This window comes from Crocuta crocuta, unplaced genomic scaffold (genome assembly GCF_008692635.1).
Source record: "Crocuta crocuta isolate KB4526 unplaced genomic scaffold, BGI_CrCroc_1.0 scaffold218, whole genome shotgun sequence".
Lineage (NCBI taxonomy): Eukaryota > Metazoa > Chordata > Mammalia > Carnivora > Hyaenidae > Crocuta > Crocuta crocuta.
This window is the reverse complement of record NW_027533170.1, coordinates 6,748,515-6,767,361: the sequence shown is the minus strand read 5'-3', so window position 1 is coordinate 6,767,361 and position 18,847 is coordinate 6,748,515. Positions and strand designations below refer to the sequence as shown.

Below are 18,847 nucleotides of genomic sequence, written 5' to 3'. Positions count from 1 at the left end.
TATACCTATGTACTGGGTGCCTTTGCCCCTCCTTACTTTATTCTGGGGGCCTCAGCCCCTCTTCTCTATCCTTGTATATCTAATCTTGTTTACCCAAACTCCGGTGTGAGCATCTTATGGCTTTGTACTTCCTTATGCCTTGTTACCCCGTGGAGTAAGCCCGGGGAATTCCTAAGCTTATTCCCCACACTTTGCTAATTTGACAAAGTCGCTTTGTGCATACATGTTAGATGCCTAGTGATTCCTCATTGAGTATAACATTGCTTCAATTCTGTTTCTTGATTTATTTCTGTAATGGCTAATAGGCATAAGCCACATATAGAGCCAAATGATCAAAGCATCATCCCTGAAAAAAATCAATTTATATTTACTCAGCTTGCTCAATAAATGTTAAATTAAACCAAATCATGACATAGAAAATGAAAGCTAGATCATACAAAGCTATTGATTCATTCAGGACAAAGGTATTTGAATCTGTCTTAAATGGGGTGGTAATTTTTTATTTTAGATACTCACGTGATGACTTGAAAATCATGTCCAGTATAAAACCTTCTAGGATTCCTGTATGTTCAATATAACATATATACAAAGTGTCAAGGCTGTGTGGGTTTTGACAACAGTAGATTGGGCTTTCTAGAATGTCGAGAGAAAATGGAAGGATTATTAACTGAGGACTCAAGGGAATGCTAAAAATAATAGGCTCTTTATTAGATAGGACATCAATCGACAATATGGGGAACTTGAAAGCATTATCTTAATATATTAGGCAGCCAGCAGTGTGGCTGAAACACCAATTTAGACTTCAGCTTCACAGTTCAGGACAAACAGACCCATTGTCAGCTGAGCACTGTAGTGCACTTGTCATGGTTCATTACAGAGAACAGAAGTGTGTTCTTCTGTATAAACGGATTCATTAATTCAGTCATTCATTCAAAAAAAGGTGTGTGTCAGGCAATGTGCTGAGAGGAGTAAGACATGATTAAGTAATTTGAGATTTAGTTGGAAGTGACAACGTATTACCAAAATGTACCATTTCCGGTCGTAAGCAGCTTCGTGACAGAATGCATCAGATGGGGGGAGGGCTATAATGGAAGAGGTTAATGGTGGGGCTGCAGAGCAGGCAGAGGCCAAGGGAGGTCGGGGGTGAGTTACTATTTATCAGGTATCAATGGCAAGGAGGGGGGGCACTGCAGACACAAAGAGATTTTGGAGCAACTCCAGGATGGCTTCTCCAAGGACATGTCAGTAGTTGGGGTGTTAGACTATTGAGTGCAGCCAGCAAGCCTGGAGGTGAGAGTAAGGGTCATATCAGGTGTAATTATTTAAGCAGCAGAGGAGCAGCTGAGAGTCAGAAAGACACCACAAAACAGGCACTGCCGTAGGGCGAGAGTAGAGACTTTGTAGTCTGACTCCACAGCCTCCAACTCTGTGAACTTGGTCTGCTTACTTACTTGGTTTAAACTTCAGTTGCACAATTTATAAAAGAGGTGATGTGGCCCCTGGTCCTCCACCCTCATCTCATCTAACGACCCTGGAAGTCTTTTCTGCCTTCCAAGGAGCAAAACCTCACTCCTGCCTCCAAGCCTTTGTTCTTGGTGTTCCTTAGCTTAAAGGCTCTTCATCCAGCATTTTGGGGCCTTTTTTTTTTTTTAAAGTTTATTTATTTTGAGAGAGACACAGAGAGAACATGAACTGAGAAGAGAATCTGAAGAAGGCTTCATGCTGTGAGCACAAAGCCCGACATGGGGCTCGAACTCACAAAACCATGATATCATGACCTAAGCCAAAATCAAGAGTTCGATGCTTAATTAACTGAGCCACCCAGACACCCCTGGGGTCTGGCTTCTAACTCATCATTTAGCTTTTGGCTCAAACATCCTCTCCCCTGAAGGGCTTTTCTTGTCTGCCATCCCTAAAGTGGTACCTTCAACTGCCCTTCCACACTGTCAGTGTCTATCTCATGTCTCAGCTCCTTCTTACTCTGATCATCATCAGAAATTGTCTTAATTTATGATTGACTTGGGTATTGTTTATCTCGTGCTACTGGAATACAACCTTCAGGACACTGTCTACACCTCCATACACTCATTTCTTTGGAGGTAGTTTCTACAACTTTCATTTGAATCTTAAGGTGGCCTCTGTTCCCAATAAAACCCAGCAATCACTGATCACTGATTTAAATCCTGATAATTCACTCCTTTTGTCCAGATAAATTTCTAAAGGTCCAAATATTTAGATATTTTAGAAAATGAAACCATGAAGATTCAAGAATTGCATCACGTAGGGTGATAGCCACTAGCCACATATTGCTGTTTACATTAAAATTCATTAAACTTAAATAGAATGGAAAATTCAATTCCTGACTCTAACTACTCAACAGCCCCTGGTGCCAGTGGCTACCATGCTGGATAAAGGCAGGTATGGAATATTTCTGTCACTGAGAGAGTTCTATGAGACAGCCTGGGTGGATTTACATACAGTTTTATAGATAAAGCTTTTCAAAGAACCCAAGAAACCTAGAAAAGGAAAACTTTGATACATTTAATTATTTGAAACTTAGAAACTTCTGCAAAGCCAATCATATTATCAAAAAGAAAGACAAAATAACAAAGGGGAAAATACCTGCAACTTTTATGGCTGATTAACAAGTTAGTTTTCCTAGGTTTATAAAAAATTCACGACTCAAAAGGTAGAAGAAAAATGACATGATTGAAAATATTAAAGAATATAAAGTCAAATGTCGAAGACTATGGAAGGATGTTTAATCCCACTCATTAAAAATACTTAGGTTGAGGGGAGCCTGGGTGACTCAGTCGACTGAGTGTCCATCTCTTGATTTTGGCTCAGGTCATGATCTCAGAGTCATGGGATCAAGCCCCGCATTGGGCTCTGGGATGACCATGGAGCCTGCTGGGGATTCTCTCTCCCTTTATCTCTCTGCTCCTCCACCTCCTCTCTCTTTCTCTAAAATAAAAAAAAAAAAGTAAGTTCAAACAATATTGGTGTGCTGTTTTCAATCTATTAAATTGCACAAATGGTACTAATGAATACATGGGAAGTTGCCCTGTTGAATGGTATGTGTTGCTGAATGAAATGGAGGCTCTAAAATTAAGAAGGAAAAGCAAGGAATTAGAATATATTAACTGTTTTGGTCAGTGGCTCAAGCTGCTATCACAAACATACCACAGATGGGGTGGGTTAAATAACAAATACTGATTTCTCGCAGTTCTAGAGGTTGGGGATTCCAAGTTCCAAGTGGTAGCAGATCCAGTGTCTACTTGAGGGCCTGTGGACAGTTGGGCTCCACCCCTATGATCTAATCACCCATTGAAGTCCCCCACCTCCTAATATAGTCACACTGAGGTTTAAAATTTCAACATAGGAATTTTGCGAGGATACGAACATTCAGTCCTTAACACCAACATTGTTTGCTATTCTTTAAAGAAATTTGTCCAACAGGCACCATGTTATATACATGATTCTATAGCTTGTGTTTCATTTCATATTAGATTTTTGAGAAGTTTCCATATTAACCCTTGAATATCTAGTTGATGTTTTATAGCTGTATGACATTTTGTTGTGCACATGTGCGTTAGCTGATTTGATCTTATTGTAGACATTTGTTTGGAGCCCCAGGGGTCAATCATCATTCGTGGTGGTTCCATTCCTGAATAACTTTCTCTTGCTCTGACTCCCCTTGCCAGGTCCCCTAACCCCAGTATTTGCGTTAGGAGTTGGTATATGAACCTACCAGTGGGACATGAGAGAAAATTAGCAGAAGACTTGTGGGAAATGTTTGCTTCTATGACTATAATGGACACTAACTGGAAATGGTCCCTCTACCACTGGATGTGATAACTCTGTGTGTGTATATACATATATATCATGCTCCATGCCCAGTGTGGAGCCCGACACAGGGCTTGAACTCACAGCTCTGAGATTAACACCTAAGCTGAGATCAAGAGCCAGACACTTAACCAAGATCCACCCAGATGCCCCAATAACTCTATTTCAATAGCCATCTTGAGGCCGTGATACAAGCTAGCCTAAGGGACCAAGCCAATGTGCCAGTAATGACAGAGGAGAAATATGGAAACTTCCTGTGTCCTTGGGGATGCTGATGAGCACTTAATTATTCCCAGAGCTAACTTATTTCCATACTCTTGTTAGATGAGAGAGTAAGGTATTTCTATTCCTTTAAGTCAATTGAATTTCTTGTGGCCAAAAGAATCTTAATCTACATAGTTGGTATATATGTAGCTTTAAAAAAAAACATTTTATTCTGGAATCTTTATAGGCTCACAAGAGGTCACAAAAATAGTGTAGAAAGTCTTACATTCCCTTTGTCTAATACCCCTCAGTGGTAACATCTTTTGTACACATCAGAACCACAAAATGGACAATTTTACAGACCTTACTTAGTTTATATACACATTTCTGTGTGTGTATGTGTGTGTGTGTTTCTCTGTGTGTGTGTAAAATTCTATGGAGCTTTAACTCATATTTAGATTTGTGTATCTACCACCATAATCAAGATAATAGAGTTGATCCATCAGCACAAAGGATCTCCCTCATCCCATCCCTTTATACACCACTCTGACAGCTACTCATACATGCTCTTAGCCTCTGTGGTTTTGTCATTTTGAGGTTGGAATCATATAGTACAATTTTTTTAAGACTGGTTTCTTTAATTGTCTGGTTTTAAGCCTGGTTTCTTTATTTCTTTATTTGTCTAAGCAGAGTGTCTCTGAGAACCATTCAGGTCATTTCATGTATAAATAGTTTGTTCTTTCTATTGCAAAGTATATTCCATTATACGCGTGTGTCAGATGTTGAGCCATTCACCCAGGGACATCTGGCTGTTCCCAGTTTTTGCTATTATAAAGATTCCATGAACATTCACAGGTAGGGTGTGTGTGTGTGTGTGTGTGTGTGATGTAATGTAAGCTTTTATTTCTCTGGGACAAATCCCCAAGAGTGTGGTGTGATTTTTGGGTCGCTTAGTAAGTACATGTTTAATTGTGTGAAAAAACTGCCGAACAATTTTCCTGAGTGGCTGTACCATTTTACATTTTGTCCTGCGACATATGAGAGCTTTGATTTCTCTGCAGTGGCCTGCATTTAGCATTATACTACGTCTGTCTTTTGTAAGTTGTTCTAACAAGTGTGTAGTGATAGCTCATTGAAGCATGTTCATGTTTTCAAAGGATGCATGGAAATTGTTAACAGTGGTTACATCGAGGGAAGACAGTTTGAAAATGAGAGAGGGAAGACTAGACATTTAATTCGTGACCTTTCCATTTTGTTGGGATTTTCTTCTGTGCATACACACTTGGACAGCAGGATTGTGGGCCATTGTTTTGGTTTTGTCTTCATATATCTGCCTTAAAATCCAGAATAAATGTTTAAAACCTCTGACTATTGTTTCCAACTGAAAGTGAATGTCTGCATACCTTCCCTGGTGTTGACACTAGAATTAATGTCAAGAAAAAGCTGCAGGCTTCTAATAATGTTGGCTGTCCTGGTTTTACATTTCACTGTCTTAACACTCATTTACCCAAACTGAATGTAATTATTCCCTGGTGACTACAAATCCACCAGATTACATCCTGTTCTAGACATGACTCCATTTGTTGCCTTCTGAAGTCACACAAAGCAGAATATATTTTCTTGTTAAATGCCAGGCTTAATAGCATTTTGGAATTTAATTGCTTGTCTTTTATGCAACTGAAAGGGAATGCAGACCACATTGCGTCATGTATTGTTTTCCTTGAAGTCCGTTTGTTTCCCCCATCATACCTATCTTTACTCTCGATACGATCATTTTAAGAGGAATGCTTATACTTCATTCGTTTTTTGTTTTTTTTTTTTGAGTAAGTTCACCTAAAAGTAAATGTGTAAACACTGGTTATCTGCTGTCTGCATAACGAATCTCAGAAAGGCCTGCAAAACCTCTGCATTCATCAGAGGCAAAAAAAAAATGCCTAATCAAGCACCACAAAAGGAGCAGAAGTGGAATGAAGTAGGACCAGAGCGTTTCTGGCAGGAAGAGTGCATTAATGGCTGGGTAGAAATACTTCAGCCATCTTGAGAGTCATCACCTTTCAACTGAATGGGCTGGTTAGGTGGTACACAGTGGTTCTCATGTGGGTCAGTGTCCTTTGGCCAGGTCCCGGCAGGAGCACACCTGTAGTAAAATGAGTTAGGCTCATTGCCCATTTCAGCGAGGTAGAACACACACTGTGGGGGACTCTGGGTGTTGTAGGAAAAGGATCTTACAGTCCACTACAGGAGTTGAGCATCTACTGGGTGATTTGGCAGAAAGACTGAAGAAGCTGGGCTTTTCTTGCAATTGGCCATCGGAAAACAGGGGCATTTCTATAATCGGATATCAAAATCTTACCTTTCGAGAGATTGGGTATCTAAATCTTACCTCTAGACTAGGATGAGCATGGAGCTCTAATTGGCAAAGGAAGAGCCATTCCTCATCTTAGCCAAGGGGGGGGGGTGCCTGGTATTTTGTGGGTGGCACCGTGACCTTGATTTTGTCTCTGCTTAGAAAAAATTAGGTAGTGGTCTAGTTTTGTCTCATTTAATCCATAGTCTCAGAATAAGCTTGTCTGAGGCTGGTATGCCATGAGCTTGTTAATGTTCCCTAGAAGGATAACATGACATAGCTCTGGGTGCCAGACTGGCTTCTGAAGGTCAGTGACAGCTCCTATGTTTGCTTTCTCAAAAGGTTGAGACAACCACACAGTAGTTTGCTCTATGGACCATAGCTCGGTGTACGCAACGCTCGTGTGGCTTTTAAACATATTTTATTTATAAACCATAGCTTTTTGGCCTGGTGTGCAAATATGTTGTCATTATTCCAAGGTTAAATGCAAACATAAAATGCATGACTTTCCCATCATCCTGGAAGTTAGTCTCCAGAGCCTGTCTGATCCAGCCTTCTGCCTCCAGGCTAAGCTGCCCATAATGACTGTGAAAAATTGATGTCTTTTCTGCTTTTAATGATCTAACTGAAAGGGAGAAAATTCCACCGCTGCCCTCAGAAGTCCATAGCCTTCACTCTGACCCTTTGAAAATGTTTTTCTGTTCCATCCTCTATGGAGACGCTCTCTCTCCTGTGTAATTGAATTCATTTCCTGGAGCAGGAGTTAGAACTAAGGACTCAAAACCAGGAAGGAAACCTTTGCCTTGAATCTGGCCAGCTGGTCTGCTTTATTTTGTATACATTGTGTTTTACAGACAGGAGAAATTTCATATAAAATTCATCTTTTTACCTCCCTTGAAGGATCGGAATATTTGGCCACACCGGCCAACCGTCTGGTTAGAGTTAACAGCTGTTTTTTCAGGTTATCCTACCCACTTCCCTCAGCCTATGCGACTCATATGCGTTTCCTGCTCAAGCCTCATAACCTTGAGTTTTTAGTCTCAAACCAGAGACTCCTTTTCTTTGCTGCTTATACACATTTCTCAAAACAGGCTGTGGATTATCATGTGGTCTATGGGGGATATTCAGTGTTACTCAGTAAACATAATAGACCTTGGTAGAATGTTCATTGTGCTTTAAGATTTAGAAACATATTATTTTTATATTAAACCAAGTGTGGATATATTATGGGATATAATGAAGAATGGATTTAACGATCAATCTAGAAATTAAAAAAAGGGACACCTGGGTGGCTTAGTCGGTTAAGCGTCCGACTTTCGCTTAGGTCATGATCTCGCGGTTCATGGGTTCGGGCCCCGCGTTGGGCTCTGTGCTGACAGCCAGCTCAGAACCTGGAGCCTGTTTCAGAGTCTGTGACTCCCTCTCTCTCTGACCCTCCCCTGCTCACGCTGTCTCTCTCTCTCTCCTAGAAATAAATAAAACATTAAAAAAAAAAAATCTTGCTTCAGAAAGTTGCCTCCGGCTATGTTCCAGACCAACCCATGGGATGGTCACTGAGGAGAGATGTGGGAGTCACGTTGGTAGAAAAGTTATAGAAGCACAGTACTCATGTAATAATTTTGAGTTTATCTTTTCCTGTTTATGCAGACTTTCAGAACATCACCGATGTTTTGAAATGGAAGGAAATGTAGATGCTAACTTTTAATTAACCAATTTATTAGGAGTAGAAAAGACTTACCAGTACAAAAACAAAACTAGCAGAGACAGAACCCAGACATCCAGATTTCCAGTCTTGTCCTATTAAATATATAATTGCTAAATATAGTAGCAAACAGAGGTATACATACTATTAGGTAGTGTTACTGTCTTTTTGATTGATGGCCCTACTTGTTAATTATAGCTTGGCAGACAGAAAACATGTATGTCTCAAGGAAATTCCAACATGGATCATATGACAAATCATTTTTGTTGATGTATAAGATAAATGATTTCAAATAAGACTCAAATGGAAGTCGCTTGGTACTCAAGGGAACAACATCTTTGATTTTATAGGTTGGCATCTTTGAAAGTTCCAACCATGAATCTGTAGTCATCTGAGGCACAGTAATTTCTGGGCAGAGAGAATGAGAAAGCAAGAGAGGAAGCAAGTATTAGAACTCAAAGCTGACTTTTCAAATGTGACTTGTAATATTGTGCCCACCTTTGACAGTATAATGAAAATGGCATATTTATAGATAAAACTTCGTGCTTCTGATTTAATGAGTCACACATTTGTTTTTCTCCTTTATTAATAGCCTCTTGAAACCATTCTTGTGGGGGAGTTGATGATTGAATTAAATGTGCATACCTACAGCTGAATAGTACTTGGTAAAATTCTGAACGATGTGATATTACAAGAGAAAGAATTAGATTATTTGAGGTTATGGAAGCCAGAGTGACTTGTGGAGGCAGTTAGCAGATTTCAGAGGGGCAGCCATGAGTTGCACTTGAAGAGTTGATTTCTTGGCAAATCTCCAATGGTGAATTGCTTTTTCTCCCCCAAATTCCTTTAGTTATTTATATCAACTGCTATGATGGATCATAATTACTTTGTCTTGAAAGAAAATGATTAATAACTACTGCCAAAAATACCTGATGCATAAAGAGTGTTTCAAATCATGTACAGCTTTGAAACTTCTATGTCCTTCATAGATGGCTCTCTATTATGAAGCATGTTGCTATAATCATTATGCTAGAAGAATATTCAGTGTTGCTATTTTTCTTCAATATATAAAGGCAGTAATGTCACTCAGTTGGATAGGAGCTCCAGGAACTTACTGGATCCAAACATATGAGTTGCCTTTTGTAGGTCAAGGTGTTTGAATATTAGTAATTTTGTATGATTTAATCTCAACTTTTTGATTGTCTTGTCATATTTGTGTACGTTAAGGAACCTTGTATGCAACATATACAAGAACAAAGTCATGATCTTCTCTTGTGAAGCTGGTGTCCGTGCCTTAGGAGATGTTACCGCTGTCAATTCAGCTCGGTAAGGTGGAAACCTGTACCCCACCTTTTGCACCCATCACTGAAATTTTGTTCCTGTGAGTGCCTACCATCGCTTCTGTGCCCAGCCCTGTTGCTAACTGTCATTTCCCCAGATCGGGGTATACCATATTTCTTGCCATCATTAATCTCATGTGTGTACTGCAATCCCTACTTAGAATACTCTCTGTTACTCCCTTCCCTTATCGCATAGGTTTTTATTTAGGTTTTAGAGTGCTTCAGCCTTAGTACCTTGTGAACGCCTTTATGTTTTTATTACTATACATAAAATTTTAATATTTATCCTGGAACTTTGCAATATGGGCTTCAATTTTTTTTTTTTTTTTAGGTATTTGGTGGTATTTTTCACACCCAATAAAATTCACCCTTTTCATGTGGATAATTCAATGAGTTTTGCCAAATGTGTAACCCCCACTACAATCAAGATCTATAGTATTTTCATCAGCCCAAAAAGTGGCTTATCATACCATTTGCAAATCAGTCCTGTCTCTCCATCTTTCAGCCTTTGATAACCATTGGTGTGATTTTCTTCCCTATGGTTTTGCTTTTTCCAGAATGTCAGATACATGAAATATGTAGCATATAGATTTTACTGTCTAGCTTCTTTGACTTGATGTGTTGGTTTTGAGATTCATTTATATTTTTGTTTGTATCAGTAGTTTATTCCTTTATTTCTGAGGAATATTGCATTGCATGATTATCCCATGGCTTGTTTATCCATGGAGTCTGTTCATTTGTTGATATATATTTGGGTTGTTTCTAGTTTCTGGCTTTTAGAACAAAGCTGCTATGAAACATTCACTTCCAAGCTTTGAATGGACGTAGGTTTTCCTATATCTTGGACAAATATGTAGCAGAGGAATGCTGAGTCGTATGGTAAATGTAAATGTACCTTCATGTGAAACTAGCCAACTGCTTTCCAAATGGTCGATGATATTATACTATTTTGCATTTCCATCAACAGTACATGAAAGTTCTAGTTGATCTGCACTCTGACTAGTGGCTGGTACCATAAGTCTCTTAAAATGTAGCCATTTTAGCAGTGGAGAGAGAGAGAGAGAGAGAGCACACAAGCGAACGTTCATGCACGAGCCAGGGAGGGGAGAAGAGAGGGAGAGAACCCCAAGCAGGCTTTGTGCTTCACTGTCAGTGCAGAGCCTGACTCCAGGCTCGATCTCACAAACTGTGAGATCATGACCTGAGCCTAAATCAACAGTCGGATGTTTAACTGAGCCACTGAGGTGATCCAGTACAGTAATATTTTATTGTGGATATTAATTTGTGTCTTCCTAATAAGAAATGGTGTTGAGTGGCTTTTCCTGTGCTCCATGGCATTTGTGTACCTTCTTTAGTAAAGTATGTACTCAAATCTTCCCTTTTTTTTCTGAGTTGTTTGACTTCTTACTGCTGCATTACAAGAGCTTAAAGAGTATGTTCTAGATTCTAGNATAAATCATGTATTTGTTTTGTCTAACATTGTTACAATGTGTTGTACATCCTGTCAGCAGTCTATGAGAGTGTTAATTTCTCCACATCCTCATCAACACTTGGTATAACCAAACTTTAGTTTTCGCCATTTGGATAAGTGTGCATGTTTCCAATAGACTTTATTTTTTAGAACAGTTTTTGATTTACAGAAAAATTGAGAGGAAATTACAAAAAGTTTCCATATACTTTGCTTTCAGTTTCCACTGTTACTAACTTCTTATATCAGTTTGGTATATTTGTTGCAACTAATGAATCAATACTGATAAAGTCCATACTTTACTTGGATTTCTTTAGTTTTTCCCAAATTCCTTTTGCTGTTCTAGGGTGCTATCTAGAATACCAAATTGCATTAAGTTGTTATGAATCCTTAGGATCATCTTGCTTGTGAGGTTTTTTTAAATTGTATTTTAAATTTGCATTTTCCTAAGAACTACTGATGTGGAACATCTTGTCATGGGCTATTTGCCATTCATATATCTTCTCTGGTGAAGTGTCTGTTCAAATCTTTTGCTCATTTTTTATTGTTTTTTTTTTTATTGAGTTTTGAGAGGTTTTTTTTTTTAATATCCTAGGTACAAATCTTTTATCAGATATATTCTTTGCAAAGCTTTTCCCCCAGTGTCTGGTGTGGGCTTGTCATTTCATTTCTTGAACAGTATCTTTTGAGGGATAAAAATGTGCAGTTTTGATGAGATCCAACTTATTGGTGTTTTCTTTAAATGACTTGTGGTTTTTGCGTCTTTTCAAGAAACCTATGCCTAAACCAAGGTTAAAGCAATTTTCTCTTTTGTTTCTTCTAAAAAATTTATAACTTTAGTTTTTGTATTTAGGTCTTTGGAAGCATACTAAAGACAATCTAGATAACAGTTTGAATTTTGTATTTTATTTTGTGCAGTTGGACATTTATTTTCAGATCAGTTTCACACCCACACAATTGAAAGGTATGTATTTAAATTTTTTTAAACATTTATTCATTTTTGAGAGTGAGAGAGAGAGACAGAGCATGAGCAGGGGTGGGGCAGAGAGAGAGGGAGACACAGAATAGGAAGCAGGTTCCAAGCTCCCAGCTGTCAGCACAGAGCCCAACGTGGGGCTCCAACTCACCAACTGTGAGATCATGACCTGAGCCGAAGTCGGACACCTAACTGACTGAGCCACCCAGGCATCCGGAACGGTATATATTTTAAATATCAGTAAATATACCTGGAAAGGTATATATTTTAAATATCAGGTATTTTTTCTTTTACCTTCCTCAGTTCATGGATTGCCTGTGACACTAAAAGTTCTTTCCAGGCCAATGTTACAATTCCATTTCTTTTTGGAATATATAAATATTGTATGTCAATCACAGTTCCTCAGTTACAAGCAATAGAAACCAACTCTGCTTCTTAAAGCTAAGCAGATAATTTATTGGAAGACTGTGAAGGAGCTAAAGAACCTGGCTTTATTTATTTTTTAACATTTTTTTAATGTTTATTATTTTATTTTTTGAGAGAGAGACAGACAGAGGGTGAGCAGGGGAGGGTCAGAGAGAGAGGGAGATACAGACTCTGAAACAGGCTCCAGGCTCTGAGCTGGCAGTCAGCACAGAGCCTGACGCGGGGCTCGAACCCACGAACCGCGAGATCATGACCCAAGAGAAAGTCGGATTCTTAACCGACTAAGCCACCCAGGCACCCCATAAAGAACCTGGCTTTAAATAGAAGGAAATAATTAGCTCCAAAGGGTCTTGCAAGTATGAACGGCTCTGTTGTCTTGCCTGGTCACTTCCAATGCAGTGAATCATCTACTCCTTGCTGTCTGGGATAGGGTGAAGGTGGAGGAATATTCTATTTGTTTATCATCTCAGAATTAAAGATGGAGGGTAGGAAAGGGCTGGGAAATGACAACTATCACCTGGCTTACCTTGGTCATGTGCCTACTCCTTGGCTAGGAAGGATGCCCTAATCAATGGCCCCATTAGACTTTACTCAGTAGGGAGAAAGGCCATTCTCTAAAAGGAATTTTGGATGCGAATACTTAAAGGAAGGATGGATATCAGGCAGCCTTGAACCACAGATGTGCTTACTATATAACATGTTGCTTTGAAACTTCCTTTTTGTTTGTGCAGTGTGTGTGTGCGTGCACATGCATGTGTATGCGTGCATGTACATGAGTGTGTGTTCCATCTTGTACATAGAAACCAAATGATTTGTATATAGGTATATCCATCTAAATGAAAGTGTCAATCTGGTCCAAATGTATCCTTGAAAAACCAACTGGAACTTCAGATTTAAGAGAGAAAATATATTCTAGAAAGAGAAAAAACTGGGAGTCAGGACAACTATATCCCAGTTCCTTCTCCGAATAGGATAGTAACTAGCTATGGGATCTTGTCAAGTCATTTAATCTATTTGAGTCTCAGTTTCCTTAACTATGGAATAACATCATCAAACTACATTGTGTCTAAGTGCTTTTCTGCTCTAAATTCTGTAAATTTTTTTTTCCTGCAGAATGATTTATTAGGATAAGAAAGGAAGGAGAGGGGGTAGGACTGCTATGCAGGAGACATGAGGGGGTCATAGAACTACATGAAGAGACTTAGGGAAGCCAACAGAATGCAGATACAAGAGGAAAATGTCTAGAGGTGGGCTGAGACTGATCAGTGGAGCTGCGTTGAGATGCATGGAAGGCGGCAGAGCTGTGACAGTCGATACTCAACAAGGGGCAAAGACCTGGCTGGTGTCTGGAAGCCAGAAGCAGCTCTGGGCTGGGCTCTGCAGGAGCAAATAGACCTCATGCCTGGGTGTTCCAGAGGATGATCACTGTGACCACAGAGGTGGCCATGAAAAGCAGGTAGAGGCAGAAGAGCAAGGTGTCCATTATGTGGCTGAACTACACCCACAGATTGACCAAGTGCTGCTTCTGAATCTCATCTTCCTGCTGGGCCCTTGTTGACCCAGGACATCCATTTAACTGCCACTCTGGGACTTGGCATCTTTTCCACTAACTCCACAGGCTCCTTCACTCCAGGCAGGTGGGCAGGGGGAGGCCCAAGTCTTTATTTCTCTTCTGGGGTACAGTGGTGCAGCACTTTGTTGGGCTGGTGCAGTAGAGGAGCAGAGAATGGAGCCACCGAGGCATGGGTGGGGACTGGGTGAGGTCAGGTGCAGCAGGCAGGTGACAAAGATGGTCTCCAGCAGGTGACCATCATCAGGGACAGACACAGGGCAAAATAGACACTGATGAGGGGAGTGCCATTGGTGGGGAGTAAATCATTCATCATGAGTAAGAAGTCACTATAGCCCAGCAGAAAGGTTATCTTGAATGGGGCATGATTCCCAATATCGGCTGGTTGGGAGAAGCTGAGGGCATCAGTGGCAACCAGAAGGCCACTGGGCACAAGAAGGTTTATGATGAGTCTGGGCCTGTGCCTGATGGCCAAGTGGAACATATAATTCTAAGGATATCAGATGTGCAAATGTTATCTATACTTGTGTTAAGAACAGTAGATAACAAGAAGACTGAATACATAGAGATGTACTAGATTGCTGAACAAATTACAGGAAACCCAGTAAAATTTTAATTTGAGGGACCAACAAGTAATTGTAGACCTGGTAAAAGCTATCACATATAATAGATACTGTATGTCATTTATCTCAAATTCAAATGTAACTGTTTTGTGTTTTTACTCGGTAAGCCTGGCTACCATAAGATAGAGAGACTCACACACAGGGAAATAATCGGTTCATAGAAAGAACTGGAAGGAGTTTCTTGGATTAGCATTGTTTATGCAATTCCTCCTTAAAAAAAAGGTTTATTTATTTATTTTGAGAGAGAGAGAGGGAGCACAAGTGGGGGAGGATCAGAGATGGGGAGGGAGAGAGAGAGAGAGAGAGACTCCTAAGCAAGCTCTACTCTGTCAGTGCAGAGCCAGATGAAGGGCTCAAACTCACGAGCCATGAGACTGTGACCTGAACTGAAATGAAGAGTCGTATACTTAACCGACTGAGCCACCCAGGTGGCCCCTTGGAATTCTTTCTTTTTTTAAAAAAATTTTTACGTTTTTATTTTATTTTTGAGAGAGAGAGAGAGAGAAAAGAGAGCGCTAGCGGGAGAAGGGCCGAGAGAGAGGAAGACACAGAATCTGTGTGGACAGCTCAGAGCCTGACACAGGGCTCGAACTTAAGGACTATGAGATCATGACCTGAGCTGAAGTCGGATGCTTAACCGACTGAGCCACCCAGACACCCCTGGAATTCCTTCTTAATCGAACTTTTAGAAGCTTCCGTATAATGTTCACTTGAACTCAGGGTGTTTATTAAATGAAATAAAATCCTTTCCCTTTATTGTAAGACTATCTTGTTTTGCTCTCTTAAGAAATCATGATTTTTAGTTCAAGCAAATCTTTCTCATCGACCTTCATGAATGAATTTGCTAATTGTGCTGTCGTATACAAGCGCATATCAGGTCTTTACCTGGGGCATAGAAGCATTTTTCTAAGCAGCTTTAGTGGGTTGCTGGCTGAATGAGTATTTTGCCTTGGTAAGAGACGAGGCTGATTCTATCAATAAAACCCATTGGCTTTCTTAATCTCCTTTGTTTTGTGCTCTTGTACCTATTAATCACATAGAAGCTGCTTATCCTTCATCATCTTGGCTTTGATGGATATGTTACGTAATAAGTCCAGACCTTCAGAACTGAGTAATCACTTGGGGCTTCCTGCTTATGAAGGCTCATGGCAGTGCTACTGTTGATATATGGGCCCTTTTTCTTTGGTGCTTTCCTTACTACATGTACCAAAATGACAGAATATCTTTATTCTGTCTTTGTAATTTACCACTGCTTATTTTAACTTTGACATATAATGCATGGGAGCTGAATCTGAATGTGGGCTTCCCGTTTATAAGTCAGATTCCAGGTGTTTTGAGGGCACACATGCTTTTATGGACAAAATTCAACTCATCCTCGAAAAGGGTACGTTCTCTTTCAGTATGGCTCTACTATGGTAAGTACAGGTAGTAATCTCTCTTAACAGTCTATGGCTTTGCTGTCAGAAAAGTCAGAACTAGAGTACAGAATGAGGAAACAAATCGATTGGCTCCTGAGATACAAGAAGGGAATATGTAAGAAAAGTCGCTCGACTGTATTGGAATTCAACTGAAAAAGTACATGAACTTGGGGACAGTGATGTGGCGATTTTGTGAATCTTCTAAAATAGAATTTGCTAGTGGTCCAGTAAACACATAGAAAATTCCACATTCTTTCCCTAAATTTTTTTCTGAAAATCGTGGCCCAGAGAAAATGCTGAGTGTAGGTTCATATGTTTCCTAAACATATTAAGTAAAGTAGATTTCTTGCTTCTCTCAACTTGTCGATCCATGAAGCACGTGTAGTGTATCTTCTCAAGAGTTCTCATGTTTTTTCTGCTTAGGCCTTGAATACAGCCTATTTAAGGCTGAAAATTAAGAAGTCTTCAGTTTCTGCTCTTATCAAATTAGTTTATATTTTATTTTTCTGCCATCATTCTGTCTGGATATTCCACGTGGGACTGGAAAAAAGGGCCCCAAAAGCCTTATTTCTCACCCGTCATAAAGGTGGGTTGTTTCATGATTGACAAGATGATCTCAGGCTCTGGATTTCCCTCCGAAGAATGTCATGCTCTCATAGAATTGTTTCTTGATGTTTCCACTCTTTTCCCCCCACTGTTCCTGCATCAAAACTTATTTACTCCCATGAGCCCCATTGGTAAGTAGCTGGTTAAAAGTTTGTTCTCAACTTGATCCGTTTCTTTCTGCCTCCGCAGAACCTCTCCCTTCTTCCACCTGCTTTACCTCTCACATGGGCTACTGAAACAGGCTTTCAGCAGTCTCTCTGTGGCCACCATCCTTCCTTCACATCCTCTTTCTAAAAGGCACCCAATGACCGTGTTGAACCCCTGTGCGAATACTTCTTTTCTGTCTCTCCCACTGCAAATGCCTGATTTTCCAACATTCCTTTGACTCCCGGGTGAGGAAGCCAGGGAGAAAACAGAGTTGGTTCAGGTAAGGATATGAGACACAGATGTGCTGTCGAAGATCAGTCGAAAAATAAAAGCAAAGAAAACTGAAATGCTAGGTTAGATACAATATGGGTAAAACGCCACAGAGACATAAAACCATAGCCTTTGGGATTCTTTGCTCTCTCTGGCAAAAATCTGTCAGTTCTCTGCAAAGATGTAAAAGGCCTGGTGTTTAATCAGTGGTAAATGGAAAGTGAGTTATGGTCCCGGAATCAGATGATTTTTAGGCAAGCATGTTAGATAATGGACTAATTGTACCGCAAAACTCATGGAGTTACCTTCTAGCTTTACCTCCTTTATTATCAAGACTCTTCTAGTGTGCTCTCCTTTGGTCACCAGGGTTCTCACTATACTGACCCCCTTTCCACGTCTTTGGCTCTTGTTCTCACTGTTCCCTGTGCATGGAATGTTTGGCACAGAGGACCTCTCAAACCAAACCTCTCAGATGGTCTTGTTTTCAGTGTTCTAGGTAAATCCCTCTCCCTCGCCTATAACCAATTCACTTTGTAGGTCACCATCCTGTTACTTTTATTCCTCAGCCTATATGTATATTTGTCTGCATGTATATGCATGCAGGTTTCTCTTGACTAAAATATAAGCTACCTGAGGCCAGAGACTACATTTGTCCTGTTCATTACTATATTTCTCTTGCCAGGAACAATGGCTACTCATGAGAGATGCTTTTTTAAAAAGAATTTTAATGTTTATTTTTGAGAGAGATAGAGAGAGAGACAGAGTATGAGTGGAGGAGGGGCATAGAGAGAGGAAGACACAGAATTGGAAGCAGGCTCCAGGCTCTGAGCTGTCAGCACAGAGCCCGATGCAGGGCTAGAACTCACAAACCAAGAGATCATGACCTGAGCTGAAGTCGGAGGCTTAACTTACTGAGCCACCCGGGTGCCCCTCATAATCTTCACTTTAAATAGCATCCTGAGATTCTGAAGTTGTTGGTCTATGGACCACATGTTGAAAAACATTGGTCTAGGAAATCCAAGTATCCAGCTGTCTGCCTGAGTATTTGCATGCTACCTCAAGGTTGGCTGAACACAGCCCTGGGAAAGCTTGCTTTGGGAAACTGGCTCCCAAGCACAAGGTCTTAAAGTAATTAGTCACATGTTTTGAGCAGGATCAATAAAATGTGCAGAATTATTCAGACAAAGATAAAAGGTTTGCATGGTATGCACAATGTAGCTAAAAGCTGCACTAGCAATAATGAAAACTAGAAAAATGAAAGAGTTTTAAAGTTTGTAACTGCTTAAAGGACTTTGTTCATATTCTGCAGATTCCCCCCATTGTTTTTAGTACCCAATTTGAAGAATTCAAGTCACTTCTGTAATACATTTTGATAAAATGTGAGAAGCTTCTTCTGTTTGCTGTTCACATCTTGTTTCACCCCAGTTCATAGGGACAGAGCCCAGGATTATTGACCCAGCTTTAGCGAGAATCCGGACGATCTCCGTGACTTTCTTGCTTGAGGAGCACACAAGGAAAAGACACCCCAAACTCCCCACCCTGCTCCCACCCAGACTGTGTGGTGTCTCAGCTGGCATAATAGGCAAAAATAAAGTAATGCACAACCTTGCTCAAAGGAGACTTTATTTCCACCAGTAGTATCAAATATAAAATAAGAGGAGGCAAGAGAAAAAGGAGCCATTTTACCTGTCTTATAAATATTGGGTACAGACCAACCTGGAGTTGGAAAAAGGGACATGGAGTATTGAGAGGGAAGTGAGGAGTCACAAAGGACAGCCTGGGTGTCTCTGACCTCTGAGATTTCCTATTTAGCCAAGGGAAGTCCTAGCTTGTGATTTCTTTTTTTTATTTTAATTTTTAAAATGTATTATTTATTTTTGATAGCGAGAGAGTGAGCAGGGTAG

General features: G+C 40.1%; 1 pseudogene; it reads right to left on the bottom strand.

The window, feature by feature from the left end:
- Positions 1 to 13,705: 13,705 nt before the first annotated feature.
- Positions 13,706 to 14,363, bottom strand: LOC144216878 (5-hydroxytryptamine receptor 3E pseudogene; annotated as a pseudogene).
- Positions 14,364 to 18,847: the final 4,484 nt, after the last annotated feature.